Source organism: Rhipicephalus microplus, chromosome X (genome assembly GCF_043290135.1).
Source record: "Rhipicephalus microplus isolate Deutch F79 chromosome X, USDA_Rmic, whole genome shotgun sequence".
Taxonomy (NCBI): Eukaryota; Metazoa; Arthropoda; class Arachnida; order Ixodida; family Ixodidae; genus Rhipicephalus; species Rhipicephalus microplus.
The window spans coordinates 374,748,342-374,768,131 of NC_134710.1; the positions used below are offsets into that span (position 1 = coordinate 374,748,342).

General features: G+C 43.5%; 1 protein-coding gene across 2 annotated transcripts in view; it reads left to right on the forward strand.

Moving 5' to 3' along the window:
* Window positions 1–19,790, forward strand: part of Sin1 (SAPK-interacting protein 1) — a 141,758-nt gene that overhangs the window by 20,752 nt on the left and 101,216 nt on the right. The window contains exon 3 of one of the 2 annotated variants that reach the window (XM_037413402.2): window positions 14,621–14,734. The gene's annotated coding sequence lies outside the window, so the exon portion shown is untranslated. The remainder of the gene's footprint in view (window positions 1–14,620; window positions 14,735–19,790) is intronic. The other variant, XM_075880000.1, reaches the window with a different exon arrangement.

Consider the following 19,790-nt stretch of genomic DNA (forward strand, 5'->3'; position numbering starts at 1 on the left):
ACTTCATCGTCGAGGTCTCTGTGTCGCAGTCACCACCCACCATCCAGGCTGTCGCTGTACCACTCAACACCACAGAGCTTGCGTGCCGCTTTGACAACATCGATCAAAAACTCGGCTACGTTGAGCAATGCGTCGGTGGGCAAATTTCAACACGTCAGCGATACCAATCGCAAAGCAGTCACTGTGACACCGCCTCGTCACAGCTGCCTGTTGAGCACGGCTAGTGCTACTACCAGCGGCACTTCGGTGACAGGGCCCGGCAATGTCGACCACCTTCCTCCGCCAACGAGAAGCACCAAAGGCAGCTGGTGGAGACGACCGCAAGCTGCCAACCTGGAGGCCACCGCATCTTCGTCACCGACAAAGTCACAAAACAGCGGTTTCTTATCGATAGCGGTTCCGACATCTGCTGCTACCCGCGGTCACACCTCAAGGTCCTTGCCCACCAACATCTTTTGAGCTCAGCGCGACTAACCGATTCACAATCAAGGCGTATGGCTTGCTGCGCCTGCACGTCCAGCCCAAGAACATACGCCGCCACCTTCACTGGAACTTGGTCATCGCCGACGTCGCCGAGCCAATCATCGGCTCAGGCTTTCTGGCTCACTACAACCTCCTTCCGGACTGCCGCAACGACCGGCTCATCGACGCGACAACAGGACACTTTACACCTGGCCAGCGAACGACCGCCCAGCAGCCAAGCATCAAGGTCCTCAGTGTCGACAATCACTCGCCGTACCATGCCATCATTGCCGAGTTTCCCGGCTTGATGCGCCCCAGTAGACTGCCACGCAAAGTGCAGCACACCACCATGCACTACATCCGGACCACTCCAGGCCCCCCAGTTTTCTGCCGCGCCCGTCGCCTTGACCCAGAGCACATGTGCATAGTCAAGGCAGAGTTCGAGGCCATGCTCCGAGAAGGCATCGCTTGTTGCTCCGACGGCCCATGGGCCTCGTCACTTCACGTTGTCCCGAAGAAGACCGCTAGCTGGCGACCATGTGGGGACTACCGCACCCTCAACATGTGCACCATCCCGGACAGGTACCCCGTTCCCCCGTGCACCACATACAGGGCTTTGCTCACCGCATTCACAGATGTCACGTCTTCTCCGTGCTGGACTTGGTGAAGGCTCGCACGCAAATACCCGTAAATCCAGACTACGTTCCAAAAACTGCAATAATCACCCCGTTTGGCTTGTTCAAGTTTCTCTTCATGAGCTTTGGGCTAAGGAAGGCAGAGCAAACCTTTCAGCACTTCGTCAACGGAGTCATTCGTGGCCTTGACTTCTGCCTGGTCTATCTTGACGCTATATTGGTCTTTTCACATGATGCCAAAGAACACCACGGGCACCTTCATCTGTTGCTCCAATGCCTCGACAACCACGACCTGCTCGTCAACCCCCAGAAGAGTACGCTCGGAGCTTCCACCGTTCATCTTCTCGGCCACGAAGTTTCATCATAGGATGCTTGACCCTTGCCTGAACGCATCTCTGACTTGCAGAAGTACCCTCAACCCACCTCCGCTAAAGACTTTTGCCGTTCCCTCGGCATGCTGAACCTCTATAGGCGTTTCTTACCACACGCTGCCGACTACCAGGCACCCCTTCATGATGTCTTTCTTGGCTGGTCTATGAGGAAACCAACCCGTCATGTGGGCACCGACTTCGGTGCAAACTTTCGAGGAATTCAAGGCTGCGCTCTGTACCGCCACGCTCCTCTCCCATTCTGTGCCTGACGCGGACTCTTCACGGACGCCTCTGGTTACACCGTTGGCACCGCTCTTGTGCAACGTGTAGACAACTCCTGGCACCCCTTGACATTCTTCTCCAGGAAACTCTCAGTTCGGAAGGTCACCCCTGCAGTAGCCAGTTCCACCGACAAAACCACGACCTCTGCACCCACAAGTTTGCCAGGTTACTACAGAGAACTTCTGGTAATATACGGAGCAGTTCAGCCCTTTTGCCACATTCTCGAAGTGCAACACTGCACCATCTATACCGACCACAAGCCTCTAATCTATGCCTTCTCTCAACGCCGCGACTAACTCCCGCCTATTCAGCAGAACCAACTCTCGTTCATTGCACTGTTCACTACCGACATCCAGCATATCAGCGGAAAAGACGTGGTTGCCGACGCGCTTTCACGTGTGGCCACCATCAGCTCGGTGCAAATAACAGCAGACATCTTTACCGAGGCTCAGACCATGGAAGTCGAGCTGCAGGAACTTCTCAAGGGAATGTTTTAAATTCAGCTAAAGCAAGCCCCCATTCCAGGGTCGGCAAGAAAAATCTGCTGTGACACGTTGACAGGACGAAGCAGGCCCTATGAGCCCCTGTGCCATCGCCGAGGTCTTTTTAACCAGCTCCACAACCTCGGCCATCCCTGCATACGTGCCTCTACACGCCTCGTGGCTGACCGCTATGTCTGGCCCTTCTTGCAGCGGGATTGTCGCACTGCCAACGCGCTAAAGTCACCAGGCACGTCACGTCCCCACTCAGAACATTCCCTCAGCCCTCTGGTCGTTTCGAGCACGTTCACCTCGACATCATGGGACCCTTTCCCCTGGCTGGGCACTACCGCTACTGCCTCACCGCCATTAACCAGTACACTCGATGGCCCGAGGCGTGGCCCCTTGAGGGAATGACCGCTGAATCCGTCGCCTCGGCTTTCTTCACCGGCTCGATTGCTCATTTGGGCGCCCCCCGCCGTGTAACCACCGACCAAGGACGACAGTTTGAGTCGCACCTCTTCAGGTTTCTCGGACTGACTATCGGTTTTGAACGCTTGAGGACCACCAGTTACCACGCCTGCGCCGACGGAATGATCGAGCATTTTCATAGACAGTTCAAGGCAACCATTATGTGCCATCTGAAATCAACCTGGCTCGAGGCCATCTCGGCTGTCATTCATTCTCGGTTTTCGCGCCACCTTCAAGGCTGACATCCTCGCTACGCCAGCAGAGTTCGTCTACAGAGAATCACTCCGTCTCCCAGGGGAATTTCTCGCAGCTCTGCCATCCAGCACTACGACGTCAGACCCCACCGACTTCGTCGACCGGCTCCGACGCACAATCGCCTCCTTACGCCCATCACCTGCTGCTCACCACAGCAAGCCTACACCTTTTGTGTTCAAGGAGCTAGCATCACGCACGTTTTCTTCCGTGTAGAGGTGCTAACACTCTCTCCACATCGCGTTCAAAAGCGCGATCCCAGTGCGTTCAGATAATGTTCTGGCCATTATCAGTTATCTTGCAGCTTCATTGGTGCATTCTTAGATGGCGCTACAACGAGCAGGGTCAGCCGTCTCGGCAGCACACTCGGCAGAAACGCAAGCTGCTGATTCTGGGTCTTTTTGTTGCATGGGTGACTGCACTGTCTTGAAGCCAGGTTTTTTTTTTTTTTTCGTTCACATGCATTTAATGCTGTTCTATCGATGAATGGGGACATCGAATTGCTGAGAGGTTCCCATAATGCGTAGAACATGCTTTGTACTGAACTGACGTTCTGGCTATCGAAATTGTGCGGAGCATGTGCCTCTCTTCAAAGTGCCTTCTGACAGTGATAGTCTCACAGTGATCGTTGACAAAAAAATCTCTGAATTCCCATCATAACCTTTAGCCATGACTAACGGCATCGCTTTAGTGTGCTGTATATGACATAATTTCATTGTTCAAATCTTTGCATATTTTGCCGAACAACGGCATTGCTCTTGTGTGCTTGATATGGAATTGTGCGTTTTAAAATATTTATTCATATAGCGTTCACATGGGATATGCGCAACTATGCTTCAGCAGTTTCCTGTGTAAAGAGAGCAACAATACGCACAAAGTATGTTTCTGGTGCAGTAGCGATTCTCTTTTAATAGAGGGATAATAATTATTACTAGGGGTCACATGCCGAAACCTTTATTTCATTAATAGAGACGCCATAGTGGAGGGCTCCTGGGTGCTTATGACCAAGTGGGGCTGTATAACATGCACCTACATTTCAGCACGTTGGAGTTTTTCGCATTTCTTCCCCACAGGGAAATATATCTTAATGGAGAAATAGTAGGCCTGTTAACATTTTTTAAAATAATTTTTCTTTACATTGAGGAGTGCCATAAACAAACGAAAATGCCAGTGCGCGCGAGCAGAACTTAGCTTTAAGTACTCCCCGATCGATTCGTTTTGACGATGTTCATACTTTTCAAAAGGCATTTTCGGATTAATAAATCCTCAGATCTGGTAAAGTTTTATCTTTTATTCTGAAATAGAAAATTTTCTTCATGCTTTTAGTGTTAATTACACCGCTTGTAATGAAAACAGAAGAGGCAGGGGAATTTCAATGCGCCAGCACCGCTTCACTGGGTACGTTGGCCGCGGTGCCATCTGACGGCTCGCAGCACGAAAGACCGAACATTATCTGGCTGCTCAGGAGCGCCCAGTGTCAACACCTGATTATTCTTACACCGTGGATGTGCCCCAACCTTTAGGGGCTTTATCCCACCAGCGAGCATTGTACGGTCGGTGCAATTGAGAGTTGTTCTAGGACATTTAGTGGGAACTGAGCTCGTTGATATCCGCGGGTGACGACAGGCATTGTTGACATACCAGTTTCTGGTAGATTAAACATAACCTATTCTAGTTAGTGGCACAGTAGCTATACTCAGTTTCATAAGCAATTGGCAGTGCATTCAAAGGTAGAGCTTTCTCGTCCAATCAGAGCTGTAGGGGCACAGCAAATAGTCCCTCAAATATTTTCACAATCTAGTTCCATTTTGCAAGCTACACCCACAGAAATTCAAAACATCGATGGGATTGACTTTTTCGAAGCATGCAGAATGGTTTAATTGTTAGAGAAATTAAAAGAGAAACCCTGCATTGATGCATCTCTGCGGAGGCTTGTTGATGCGCCGGCTTACGGAAACATGGTGTCACCTGATGTGATTGTGTCTGTGCAAAATGCCTCTCAATCTGTGTGACCTGTCAGCCATCCTTTGAATGTATGTGGTTTTCCCATGCTGACGAAGCTCATAGGTTTAAACGTTCTTGAAGGGCTTCGCGTTGAATGTGGGGGCAGTGCAAGTGTGCATGTACTTATAAAAAAATTTGCTCAACTGACCCTGGGGAGTCGGTGAGTGAGGGCTGTATTTGTAGAAAACAAAGGCAGAAAATGCCGGCAAAGTCGTACCCCCAAAGAAACATTCTTGTGGGAAAGGCTGTGACCAGATGAAAAAGCTGGACGATTTTGACCTCGGTGTCTAGCGAAGAGTGGTGGATGGTGAGAGAAAAAAGACGAGACGCTACCGACCATGTCCAAGACGGCGATCCAGAGGGTGCTGAAAAAGCTTGGCTTCAAGTCTAAGAAATGATGTCGGAACGCCCTTCTCATAGAAGCGACGCACATTATCTAGAGTCACCGCCCATACCTGCGTCAAATAGCGGAGCTATGACGCCAGGGTAGGTCAATTTTTTTTTTTTCCACAAACGAAATGTGGGTCAGCACCGGTTTCATGAGTAATCGGGTGTGGATGGACGGCACTGACCATTCTACGCACGAAGTCTGTCGATCTGGTTTTTCTACTGGTCTTTGCAAACACAGTGGCAAAGCCCCGAAACTGATTCCACTACTATAGCCTGGCAGGGTTATAGTCATGCATAACGAGCCAGATCGTTCTATGAAGCATGAAGAGATGCTGTGCATGAGTAGCCTGAAAAGGGACACACAGGCCTGGCTTTCTGAAAAGTGTTGCGGGGAGCAGCGACAAGGTGAAGGCGGAGCTCGTGAATCTTGTCCACAACGTACACGCAAGCGGGAACCGATACTATGTGAACTGCGTTGCTGCGGCTACTGTTCACCTCATGGGCCTACCTGCCAGCCCTTCCAGCTGAACCCCATAGAGCTTGTTTGGAGCAACATGAAGGGCTTCGTAGCAGTGGCAAACAAGATGCTTAAACTTCTAGACGGTGAAACTCTGCTATGGCTAGGAATCAAGCAAGTGACCACTGAGAAGTGAAAATACAGCTTCAGAATGATTGATTTAATCATTGGTTCATTAATTGATTCAGAGACTAAAGTAAATATTATTATACACATTGCATAAATGATTTTAATAATATTGAACGTTTCGAGAACTCATGGAAATCGGTGGTAATAGCAATAAATAGAAAAGGTCGGGCCAGTTTTACCGCAACGCTGGTCATTCCATCCAAAAATAAGCAAAACAGATCAAGAATATTGCAAACGCCATCTGCTACAAAAATCAAAAGTTAATTAGTATAGCACACCTACGTCCACACAGATGGGGCCACCTGTCAAATTAAAAAATGTGACATGCGCTTAGGAAGACACTTACCAAGTTCACTCAGTCATGATTGGCTGAGAGCACCCGTACCTTCCAGAACGCTGCCAACAGCTTGTGAAAAGGGGCATAGACGCGGTGGCTGGTGAACAGTGCATTAAATTCACTTTTTCCCCCTAGTTTCTGCCTGAAATGAAGGTTGTGTCTATCGATTTTAGCTTCCAATCTTTCAGTTTGGTTGACAATCTTGGCGGGAAACATTTTGTTGAGTATCGAAAGCTTTCCTAGATATTAAAGGTTGTTATGCAAAGTGTATGGCTGTGATAATGACAGCCACCCTTTGCAGCACTGTGTAACTCTCGCATTTAAGTAGGGCTAAAATGCTAAACAGCTGTATACCATGCTACGTCAGGGCATGTTAAGAGAATCCCGAGGGGTTGAAATTATTCTGGGCTCTTTGTTACGTTGTCTCTATAGCCTTGGTCATTTTAGGACATTAAAACTCCATAACCAATCAACCATCTTCCAATCAACCAATTGGCTTGTATCTCACAATAGCAAGGAAGTTCAAGACTCTCGCAAAGACATGGCTTGATGCCATCTGCCATCTGTGCCTCTGCAATTTTTTTTTCTGAATTTGCACAGTAACAAAAATGTCATGGCGCATTGTGAGCAACAGAAACCATCCTTGACCTCTGCTCCAAAATGTCAATCCTCATTTTGACGTTTTATGTTGACAACTATCACTGAAACATAAAAACATATGATTTGTAATAACCAGCAATAGTAAATAAAAATCTGTTCGTATTGCATTTGCAGAAACTCGCAACAAATATTAAAATAATTCAAAAGTATGGGAGTGGATCGAGGGGCCGTTTTTTTTATGAGACACAACCAGAGGAAACCAAGGAAAGCTCTAATGGGCATTGTTTTTAGTTTTTTGTTGAGCTGTGGTAATTATGAAATAAGAGGAAAATAATTGAAATGAGTAAAAAGAACTACTTGCGGTCAGTAGGTGCAGTGCCCACACCTTCACTCTCAGAATTACACATGCTGAAGTAACCTAGAAAGTTGATGACAGAACTCCTCCAGCCGTAGCACAGTGGGTAGTTCATCTGAAGCTGAATGCATAGGTGGTGGTGTTAACAAAGTGAGAAGAACAGCTGGTGCCTTCTTTACGAGTATTTAGTAGTCTCATTTCTTGTTTCATTTTTACAGTGAAAGCTGTTATGAAATCACAACAAAGGTCACATGCGCTGTAGTTATCCGCCACCGCCGTTGGCAGTGTCTGTAACCACTATCATGCAAACTAAGAAGAAAACTTTAAAAAAAATCACAGCATATCCACGGAGTGAATGATGATGAGTGGGGTGATGCGTCCGATCGCATCACTGATTTGTGCATTTCTCTCAGTGCAACTACATTACAATGCCATACTAATTAGCCCAAATTGAAGCTTTGCTTCTGTAACATTTGTGCCCCAAACATTTGCAGGCATTGTTGCGAGATAGGTAGATAAATATCCATTTTTAATGATGATTGTGAAGATGTTAGTGTGGTTTGTCACCTGGTTTGCTACTCGAGGTAATTGGGTTACATTTGCTTCAAATGCAGTCACATATTGTATTCTATTCAGAAAAGGAAAAGGCTTCAAAGTGACAGCTGCAAAAAAGGTTTGGTCCTGCTTTCAACTCGGGAGAAGGTCAAAATTTTTTCAAGTGCAAAACTTCTTTTTTGAGAAACTTGGGTGAAGTTTCCATATAGGTTTTGCTACAGATGAGTAGATGACACTTTCATAAATGTTTTTCCACCTTGTGGCCTTTCATAGGACTGATTTGGCATACTTTGTTCTAGTGTTGCCTATTCTGAGCATTGCTACGGTTATTTTGTGCAAGTGAAGAAGAGTAAAGGTCAGGAGTATACAACAACTATTCTGCTTGTTTTTGCCTCAATAAAAGCAAAAAAAGAATGTGAACTGTTTGCACAGCCAAGTGCCAAATTCAAAGCCCTTTTGTTGTCAACTTATCAGGGCTAAAGTGGCTGTCAAAGCAGAGTGATGAAATATGTATCTTCAGCTTTATTCATAGTAGTACTTGAATCAACAAGAAAAAAAAAAGCGAGGCCTAATGCCTAAGTGTGTTGACATCCCAGGCGAGTTAGGATAGTTTTTCCTTTCTGTTCAGTATTTTTTTTTACTGTATAACTCACAACTTATACTATTGATGACAATATAAATACACTTTTATTGAAATTTTTTTTCATTTCTCTTAGCATTGCAAAAATTATTTGAAAAAACGGTGTTTAGTTAAGGGGTCATGGACCACTTTTCGGGTATGGTGAGAAAAAAAAAATACATGAACAGCTCAGCAAAGTCGTCCTGTTTTGCGCGGCAAGGATAGTGCAGAAGCAGAGTGTCAAGTTGCCATTATTTGAGGTAACCTCTTTTCCTACAGAGGCCTGTGCTCATTCTCTTCATAACTGCCAGCACCTGCTGTTTGTTTATATGTCAAACAACAGAAAGCATTCTATTGGCCTATAGCCGACATAAATCAAAAGGGGCGTTTTGCATCAGATGCGCTTCTTGTCATGGGGTGGCACCTTGTGCTGACACCGCTGTAGTCAGCTAACATTGGATGATGAGCCACACTGTCACACAGGAATCATAAAGGGAAAGAGCAATTGTGTTTCATCACACGCATTCAAGGTAATGACGCACGCTGGCGTAACCTAATTTTCCTGTGCCATTTCTCCGTGTGTAACTTCCAGTGTGCTCATTGGGACGACAGAAGAGAGGAATGCGCTTGACAATGACTTTTAACTCCACTCATTTTTGACCAATTCGACAAGTTTTTTAGACAACTGATTTTTAAGGCAATTAACATCAATACTGAGGTTATTTTATAATCACTTGAAGAAGTCATTCAGGACCACTTTAGAGGGATACTATAGAGTTAAATAATTTTCCTCGTATTGGTACATTACTCTTTCACGATACCAAAATAACCTCTCTTTACATGAAAATGTGCTTAGTACACGAGAAAATACACAATGCTGAAGTGCCGGTAGTGAGGTGAACTTGAAGCTCCCACACTATTCGTCGGGATGTCATAGATTTTTATAGTACATAGTTCCTAGTCCGTAAGCATGCGGTAGTTAGTCCTCTTAGGGGACCAGAGGCTTAGCTATAGAGTTTCAGAAAATTTTGTACAGCCGGTGTAGCTCAAATACAAATAACAGGGTTCATGCAGCTCCTTGAAGCCCTTGAAAACTTTTGGATTAGAAAATTTCGTTTTCAAGGCCTTGAAAATGCTGGAATTTTTGCAAATCCTTGACAATCTTTAATTTCCTTTTTTTTAATAAACATTGTCGCACGTTTTCTAGCACATTAGGTTTGACGCCATATAAGTAGCAGGTGGCATATGTAATGCGCCCATTACAAAAGAAGCCAACACCATTCAAATTTGATAACTCTGAAAAGGCATGATCAAGAGTATAAGAAATGGAAAAGGATATGTTGCATTGTGGAGGAGATTGAAACTTTTACAAAAAAATAAAAAGAAACAAGAAGCCACTTTAAAGGAATTAACAGCTACAGCAGACTCGTATGCAGAAAAGGCAGAGTGTACTGGGGACTTGACATGCATCAAGTCACACACCTTTAGGAAGACTGCCAAGACTGAGCAGCAGGAGACAGTGGACATTCATATGAAAATTCAGGAGTACTGATTACTAGAATACTGAAATTTAGGAATACTGAAAGTGATTATTCATGCAACTTCCAAGGAATTATGATTGAAAGGTATTTAGGAAGAAAGTGTAATCGCAGCCATGTTTTCGATGTTTGCTCCAGTAATACGTTTCTTTTTCGATGAATTATAAATGTTTCAAGCCTCCATCTTCCCCTGAAATATGCTACTTGGGTTTCTGACAGACAATGGGGTCCTTGAAAATTTGCAAACATAGCCTTGAAAACCCTTGAATTTTTGTCATGTAATCGAGCATGAACCCCGATATAAAGCATTTTGAAATCCTTGTTGTCACATGAAAAATTTACTATAGAAAAGAAACTTTCACCTTGATTTTCTCTTGTATTAATGGGCCTACAAAGGTGAAAGTAGCAACAATAGAGTTGTTAGAGTACAATTTATCAGTCCAAGCTGATTCATTGTTTTACTTTAGTGGCCTTTAAAATAGTATTGGTATGCATTCAGAACCCTAGCTGTGTTTGCACACACTTCATCTCTGCTATGCTGACTGAGTGCGTGCTGTCTAAAAAACAAAACACACCTGCAAACTAGTTGAAGAAACATGCTCGTAGCACCTGTATAGTTAATAGTTCAAAAGACAGTTTTCATGTGTTGTAAAGAAATTTTTATAAATTATTGTCTGGTGTACAGGACACAGCCTTTTTGGTGTAGCCCTTTGCAGTTTGCACTTTTGTTTCTCTTTGTAAGCAATCTTTTAATGCAGCAGGGCCACGATCAGTCAAGAAAAACTTTTTGTTTTTTCCGGTTAGCTGGCATCCTTGATCACCTCGAATAGATTAGCTTTTGCACTTGTGCAAAAGCTCATTTATGTTATGCTCATGTGCTGCTCCTCAACATTCCAGGCAGTGCACACAAACGTGATGTGTCTGCATGGTTGAACCTTAACACATGATTGCTCATGCTCCCGAGGCTCTCTTATTTGCTTTTTTGCGCACCAAGCGGAGTGGTGGAAGTCTTTTATTTATTTATTTATTTATTTATTTATTTATTTATTTATACAATACTGCAGACCAATTTAATGGTCCAAGCAGGACGGGCAGAAAAAAAGAATGTTCACGCACATACAATGCAATGCAAAAAAAAAAAACAATGAAGCAACAAAACGCAGAATTCGCTTAGAACTACAAAATAAACAAGCCACGGTGAAACCGACTTTTTGCACAAACATAGCAGGGTTTCCAATCCAAATAAAACTAGAAACTTTCACCTTGATTTTCTCTTGTATTAATGAGCCTACAAAGGTGAAAGTAGCAACAATAGATAGAACGAAACAGCGACAGAATTATGCAAAAAGAAAGCTGTTTGAAGGCCTTCTTTACATTACGACCAGTTGCTTGCATCAAGCTATTTTATGTGTTATTAAAAACAATTTATCATGAGCTTGCCACTAGCTACGAACTAGCTGTATTGATAACTAAGTTAACCATCTGGCTGCGTCATCTCCAGCTGGGTTTTCCTTGTGCTTTCGTTCAGTGGGAATCTTGTGCTACACAAGATATATTTCTTTGTTGTCACAGAGTTCTTTGTTAGTTGAATTTATTTTGTGGTACATACAGAAATGTGTGTGCACAAAACACGGTACACAAGCTAAGGAAGGTGAAGGTGTGAACTAGCTGGTCAGGCAGGTTTGAACTAAAAGTTCAAATGTAACAGTTGTACTCATGAAAAAAAAAAGGGGACAAATGTAGCAGAGACTTTCAGCCAATTTACTTTTTGAAGCAGCTGCTTTAATATAAATTGTGTGATAACTAACAGGGCACCCAGCGGCCAGGAAAGGCAGGTCAGTCAGGCAGTTTTGAGGCAACGGGAAAAGCAAGGATATTGTCAGGGAATTCACGAAACAGCGATAGAATTATGCAAAAAGAAAGCTGTTTGAAGGCCTTCTTTACATTACGACTCGCAGCGGGCCATGCACGGCTAAGCTTGTAGGCAGCCCCCACATCTTATCTTGCAGATGACCTGCAGTGGCTGCAATGGTTCAGTAAGTTGAGATGGCCTCTCACTTCATGTACCTTGTCTGTCTGTGCACTTAGTGTTGCAAGTTGCATTATCTCAAATTTTGAGGGAAGAGTAGAAGCCAGAGGCAGCGAGACTGAATTGCAGAACTCTTCATCCTCTGTTTCATGCCAGCTGTATGAAAATGGTTGTTTGTGATCATCATGTAAGACCCTAGTAACATTTGCATACTCACAAATGCATTTGAGCAGTTATTTAATCCAGTAATGTTATGAAAGTGAATTATTTGGGCACTCTCATTTAAAAAATTCCAATTATGACAGACTGCAGTTGAAATATGTCATCCCTTCTTTTGTCCTGCATCGTGAAGTTTAACAAGAATAATTTTAACAAAGTGACAGTTTTGCTGAACTATTCGGCCATATTCTCTAGATGTCTTGGGAGGAGATATTCCAGGTGTCTCCAAGCAGACAAACAAGTTCCCAAGCAGGCAGTGTCATTAGCCTTGCAAAGCTGCTGGGGTCTAAATATGGTGTGTTTGTTTACTAAGTTTGCCTAGGTTTATTTTGGCTTGTTTATTGCATCAAAGTTAAATAATTTATAAAGTGCATGCTTATGTCCCCCGCAGAAAATATAGGCTTTGGAAAATTTGTTCTTTAAAGGGGCACTGAAGGAAAAGCAAATACTTTTTTTTTTACTAGTAAATTTCTTTATTTCTTTCTTGATTCAATGATTACCATGCTTAGCCAGAAGGCAGTGCAGCATTACTCTTTCCGATTTGTAAAATCTTCACACTCACTGCGAGAAGACGCTTGCTAAGCGAGAAATTGCGCAAAAACAAAATGGGTCAATGGCTGATTGGTACTCTATCTGTGATTTTTGAGCGTTTTCTGTCATTTGCCGAGGGAAGAGAAAGCAATTTTCATCTGACTAATAATTTATTGTGAATCGCAGGCTGCGTGCTGCGTTATAACATTTGGCTCGCACGTTCTCGGGAGCCTCTACTACCAATCAGCAGTGTTTTTTGGCCATGCTCAAAAAGTGTTGCAGAGCCCTTTTAATGACCAGTGGTTATCTTGTCTTTGCACTACGTGCCCTGCCCATGCCAATTTCTTCTTCTAGAATCAAGTGGATGAGGGGGAGACAAAGTTAGGTGGGCAGATGAGATTAGGAAGTTTGCGGGTATAAAGTGGCAGTAGCAAGCACAAGATGAAGTTGACTGGCGGAACATGGGAGAGGCCTTTGTCCTGCAGTGGGTGTAGTCAGGCTGATGATAATAATGGTGATGATTCCCTCATAGATTATTTTTATGCAATGAAAGTTGACAGTTAGGAAATAAAACACAGTACAGCCTTGTATAAATGCCTGCAGGGTTGTACGAGTGCCTACAAATGTGTATAGCCTGTGATGAATGCATGTGCAAATGTTTCTGTGATAAAGCGGTTACAATATGAAATGACCATTTCTCATTGTTGAAATCTTGTCAGGCTTTTCATGTTGCAGCTTATGAACTCCAAGTATTTTATCTGCTGTGGTTTCATCCCAGTATAGGCCACCTGTGTAAATTGTCTGGTATACTGTACTGTACTCGCAGATTAAAATGCAAAAACTTAGGGTGTAGTAAGGCAGATATTTTCATTTCTAGCACGTACAGTCTGTTGTGTTGGCATAGTTATGACACAAACATTTACATCAGAGTCAAGATTACTTTTTATGATAAAGTTTACTTATATGGTTAAGCTTGACTGTGGATAGATTTCGGATGGGCGGGCCACACAGATGGCAGTCTAACACAAGGCGGTGTTCACATTGTCGCTGGTCTTCAAACTTCTACCTAGTTTGAGTACAGTCTTACGATGCAGCACAGGCCAGGAGAGACAATAAATGCTGCAAAATCTCGCAAGCTACAATTTTTTGCTGACTGCATGACTTTTTGCATTGCTTATGTTGTATACAATTGAAGACTTTTTCTTTTTTTTATCTGATGAGACAGACCAATACATATGATTGTCGAGTTGTTTCCCTGTGTCAGGCTGTAACGCTGTGCCAGTAGAGTTTACAAAAGCAGCAGCTGGCCATTTGATCGGTCTAAGCAGCAGTAATGAAACAACTGTACTATTTTGCTGTGCAATTACTTATAGGCGATTCCGCTGTGCACTGGACCAACTGCAGAGGTGAATGTGCCATGGGGCATAGCAGCCCCTCCAGTTCACACCGGTGTCATAGGCCGCATTATCACTTCTTGCTTGCTCATGTTGCATTCATTATATGCATTTTCATTTCATTGTCGATACTTGTTCAGTGAAATGTAATACAGGAGTGGCACTCACTGAGTAGTGAGTACGGCACGACGCAAGTGTTACCATGAAAGGGCCACTGCTTTTAGTGTGAAGCTTTTTGGGTGCAAATACGAATGCTCTGTTGGAAAAGTTGTGCTCACAATCTTTACATATCTTACATTTTTCTAGGCTTTCAGTTACTCCCTGTTCTCTGTATTCTGCCTTTGTGTCTTTCGTGTCGATCACTGGCACTGAAACCATGGCACAGAAGAGTGTCTGAGCTTGTGCTATTTGTGAGCATCAAGCTACATCTAAACTTGTTTCTTTATTGCAGAGCAGCTGGTACTGCGTGACAAAGACGCCTTGTCTTTTAGGGAGGGTCGAATCTACACTCTGAGCAAGTGACAGTGTGAAGTCCGTAGGAGGAATGCATTTGCTTCGAAACGAGGTGAGAATGTTTTTATTATTCTGTTTGATATATCTCTTCTGCTGTGGAAACCATTTTCTATAGTTTGTCTTATGTAGTTATGTACTGATCTTTAGCACCTCATGCAGCAACTTGTAACTTCAGAAGCTACACATGTTACCCTGGCTCTCTTTTTATAGAACCATCATTCCAACTGTGCTGTTTTGAGATTGTCTTGTCCGTGTATGATTCCTTTTTTAAACTATAGTTTTGTTGTTCTCAACTCCGAGCATAGCACTAAGGTATGGTTTATGTTGGTTGTCTTCTTTTCTCTGCTTGTTCGAATGAGCTAGAGAGTGGGTTAAAACAATTTAAGACGATTATTATTTGTCTACAGGACTACAGTGCAAGTTAGTAAGTTAGTTGGTTCCTGATCCTTGGGCAACTTTTTTACAGCATGAAACAGACAGATACTTCTTACTTTGCAGCCAAAAATTGTCACTCCGCTTACATTTTCTTATGCCAAAAGGTTTATTGGGCGAGCCAAACAAATGGGCTGTAGCTCAAAAAAGTATGCATACAGAATAAGATGGTTGTGTTCAAACACCAATCTCGTGCCTTCATGTTGTGATGATGATATATGAGCCCATGATTTCAGTGTCCTTCTTTCCTCATTATAATTGCCCCCGTCGAGAAAAATGAAGCCATCCTGGTAATCTAACATGTTGTAACAAACAGGTCGAAGTGTGGCTTGAGGCAGTCAGTGTGCGCCGTGTCACGTCCACGCTGACTATGATTCCTGGGTGGCACAGGAGGTTCAGTGGCGTAGTTGATGGATGAAGTACACGTGACCATGCAGTAGAGACCATGATAATGTTAGAGTAGTTTCCTGCCAGACAAAGCTGGAGTCCATGGTGATACTGGCAGCCATTCAGATACTGCAGGAGCAATGCTGCAGCACGACGGTTGTTGTCATCACCTGCCTTTTTCTGGTGCCATTGCTGTTGGAAGGCTTAAGTAAACAACTTGGCTAGATGGCGGCATACTTCGGCGTAACGAGCCCCCTCTGACGCAAGCGTACCCTTGGAGGCATGTGGTGCATATGACAGCCAAGCAAAGTGTTGACGGTGTGCGACAGCTGGCGATGTATTGTACAGAAGAAAGAATGGGGGAAACCCAGTTGCGACTTGTCTGTATGTCACAAATGGAACGACACGGTTCGAATTTGTTTGAATGAATGCAACATGCTTCGCAAGCATGTTCCCTCGAATCCGATTGAACCACTCAGTCAGACATTTTTGTGAGGGTAGTAGGCAGTACGCGTCTAGTGCACAAGGTGGTACTGGTGTATAAGTGCTTGAGTTAATGTCAGAGAGAAAAAAATACATACCATGTTCACTGAGAAGTTTACAGGGAGGACCATGACCTAGCACAAAATGATCAAGAGTCGCATTACTAGACTTAAGCTCTTTGGTAAATCAGCGACTATAGCATTGTGGTGAAGAAAACAGAATCACCAATTCCCAGCCACAGAGGCCGCGTACCCATAGGATATTAATTTAAAAAAAAAAAAAAAACTTGTATACTAAAGATAAGAAGTTGGAACTTAAGGGCTCGTTCTTCGTTACACAATATTAATGAGAACTGATTGAAGGTCACAGGTTTGATCTCTCCAAGTGGCCAGTTATCTTTTTGTCCACTTTTCTTTCTTCACCTTACATTACAATTATTTGTAATAACATCCACCATACTTTACTTAGCATCGTCATCATTGAGTTCTCGTTAGTATTGTGTATAACAAAGAAAAAGGAGCCCTTAACTTTTTCGTTACCATGCCTATCCAAATCAATTACCGGTGATCGACACTTTTGGATGATTGATTTCGGCATGTTAAATTTGTTTCTCATGCACCCAGCAGTTTCTAGTATTTAGTCCAGCCACTCAGTTTTCAGAATCGATTTGAATTGGCCCATTCGGCAGCATAGTGATTTTCGACAGACCTTTGCACGAATCAATGTGCGTGTACTGTTGAAAAAGTGCACTAGGTTGGCGAACTTGACAGGAGCGCGGTCCCCTTATGATTATAGTACAGTAACATCGAAGTTCTGTACTAAAAATAACCTTTGCAAGCCAAATATCGAATTAAAGTGTCAGCTTCGTAATTTGACTATGTTGAGCAGTAATGATAGCCAGAATTTTATGCCATATATTCAATAGTGAGCTGTTCCTAAATGTTTGGAAAAATTTGTTCTGCGAAAAATTTGTTCCGCGAAAAATATCTGTGAAGGTCCATCGCGTGTTTAAAGTGGGGAGGTGGCTTCCTATGACAGTTTTCCAGCTCTTTTGGTTTTGCTTGCATTGTTATATCAGGCACAGGGTCGCATCTAGTGTCACTAATCGCTCCTATGACATCGTCGTCATGCGCGCATGAGTGTGCATCAGCGCTGAAAAACACATGCGCTGCTCAAAACTGTCTTGCAACCCCACCTGAATTGAGTGACGATGAGCTTAGCGTTCGAGGATGACAACACCTCAGCTTCAAGTTTTATGGCGACGATGTTTTGCGTCAGCCTGATACATCCACAGCCGTTCATGGGTTTGTTTTGTTTACATCCTCAAGTTGTTTCCTCTGCTGCAAGTGCGTATAGCTTCTAACCTTTGCGCAAAATGTTATAGCTACTCTGTTTACGTGTGTGGTCCACACTTCACTGGGGCGCATGCCCCGCCGCGGTGGTCTAGTGGCTAAGGTACTCGGCTGCTGACCCGCAGGGCGCGGGTTCGAATCCCGGCTGCGGCGGCTGCATTTCCGATGGAGGCGGAAATGTTGTAGGCCCGTGTGCTCAGATTTGGGTGCACGTTAAAGAACCCCAGGTGGTCTAAATTTCTGGAGCCCTCCACTACGGCGTCTCTCATAATCATAGAGTGGTTTTGGGACGTTAAATCCCACATATCAATCAATCAATCAATCACTGGGGCGCAGTGTGCTGTCACTGGCTGCAGAGTTTCTCCTAACAACAAGAAGGCCCCAAAGCACATCTTGACCCTGACTACGGAGCAGTGCGAAATGTTTTAGAACTGCACGCGATATTTTCCTTTTTAATATGATGTGCATGAAAACGCAAAGAAATATGCATGGATGCATATATTGGAACACTAACCTATGCAGTGTAAGGTGGCTCCTGGAAAGAGGTGATGCTAGATGAAATAGCGAAGTTCATTGGACATCGCATTTATAGAGGGATTATTCACATCACGTGTATCCATCTACCTCTATTAGAACACCAGGACACTTTTATTGCAACACAACAAAAATTTACTGAGAAAAAGTGTACAAGTACACTTGTGTCTCTCGAAAAAAACAATGAAATGCTTCACCGCATGGCACGAGCAGCGAAGCAGTACCTCGGTTCTGATTTTCTTTGTGTGAAGAGAACCATTTTTGTACCACATTCCTTATTTTTTATACTGTTCTTGGGACATTTATCAACAAAATGTCTTTGTATATATAGTGTTTTTATTGCACTGTTTACCATCTTGTGACCAAAACTTTTACACTTTTTCATTTTTATTCATTCTAAAATAATTTTGTTGTTGCACAACATATATTTTTTTGGAAGGAGCATTTCGTTGTGCAAAGTTTGGAATGCTGCAATGCGTGCTGGAGTACTTCAACTGGCAAAAACGATCTTCCCAAGACATCTGAAAAGGAACCATTTTTGCGTGGTAACGAAAGAGTGAAATTTTCATTTTCTTTCATTCATAGCGAGGGTCTCGTTCTGGCAGACTTGATGCCTTCTGGTATGTGAAGAATTATTGGTCAGCTGCCAGCTGGTTACAAGGTCACGTACTCGAACAGTCAGAAGGAGGGTGTTTCACCCTCGCCATCATGGCTACTAGCAGCGCTGACTGGCACTTCCTCATTTAAATGCACATACATACTCCATTAACGAACGGGTGCATGACCGCCACTGTAGCTCAGTTGCTAGAGCGTCAGATGCATTTTTCGAAGGTCACAGGTTCAGTCCCTGCCAACGGCAAGTTAGCGTTTTGTTCACTTTCATTTATTAATATTTTTTGCATTCAATTAGTACTAATAACATCCCCTATACTTTCTTTGGCATCATTGCATATTCTGTCTACCTCTCTGTAAATAAATTATTTCTCTCTTGTCTGTTCTCATTAACTCGTATACTAAGCTGTTGAAGGGTCACTAAAGGCAAATAGCAATTTAGGTTAAATATAAATTAGTCCTTGAGCATTCTAGAGCTTTGTTATTATCAACAGAACATTAGTAACAGAGAAATTAAGGTAACTGTGGGACATAACATGAAACTCCAGTGGGACTTTTTAGCACAAACCTGATAATGTAGAAACTCCTCAGCCTAATTCTGTCACCACCATAGAGTTTCTCACAAAAATACTTAGAGGGAAACGTGGCACCACCGTCTATGCGAAATTCTTATTGGGCCTCGTTGAAGTGCTGGGAATGATGGTATATATGTGTCTGCAAGGCTTCTGTTGGCTGGTGTTGAGCGAGGCTTCGCCTAAAACCAGATGCGACTGCACAAATAAAGCTTCTCTAAAGCTTTTATCAGCAAATCTTGTTCTCGCGTATTATATTCTAAAATAAAACTCCACTCACTTTGATGGCACAATCAAGCGGTGAAAGAAAGAAACAGACGACACAAATTGGCAGAGGGAAAGCTGGCTTTGTTGTCTGCCTGCCATGTTTAGCGGCCGTTGGTAACTATTTAGGCTTTGTAAAATTGTACATCAACGCAGAAGTTCCTGAGCATTTAAATAAAACACGTTTCTGTGCAGTGGCAAAACATAAATGCTTATTACGTGCTTTTTTTTTATTAAGAAATCAACCATTTTAACGTGAAGCCAGATGTGTTTTCGAGGTATACAAATGCGAGTCAAGTTCGAAGCTCGCATATCCCGGCATTCCTTTGCATCCAGCAGCTCACTAGTGCCAGATTTCCTTGTAGGTAATTTTGTGAGAAACTCTACGGTCACCACTACTCAACTGCTCATAACAGAACAGTCATGAACATGCATTGTAAGAAGTAAGAAAGGGCCAAGTGTTCATTTCTAT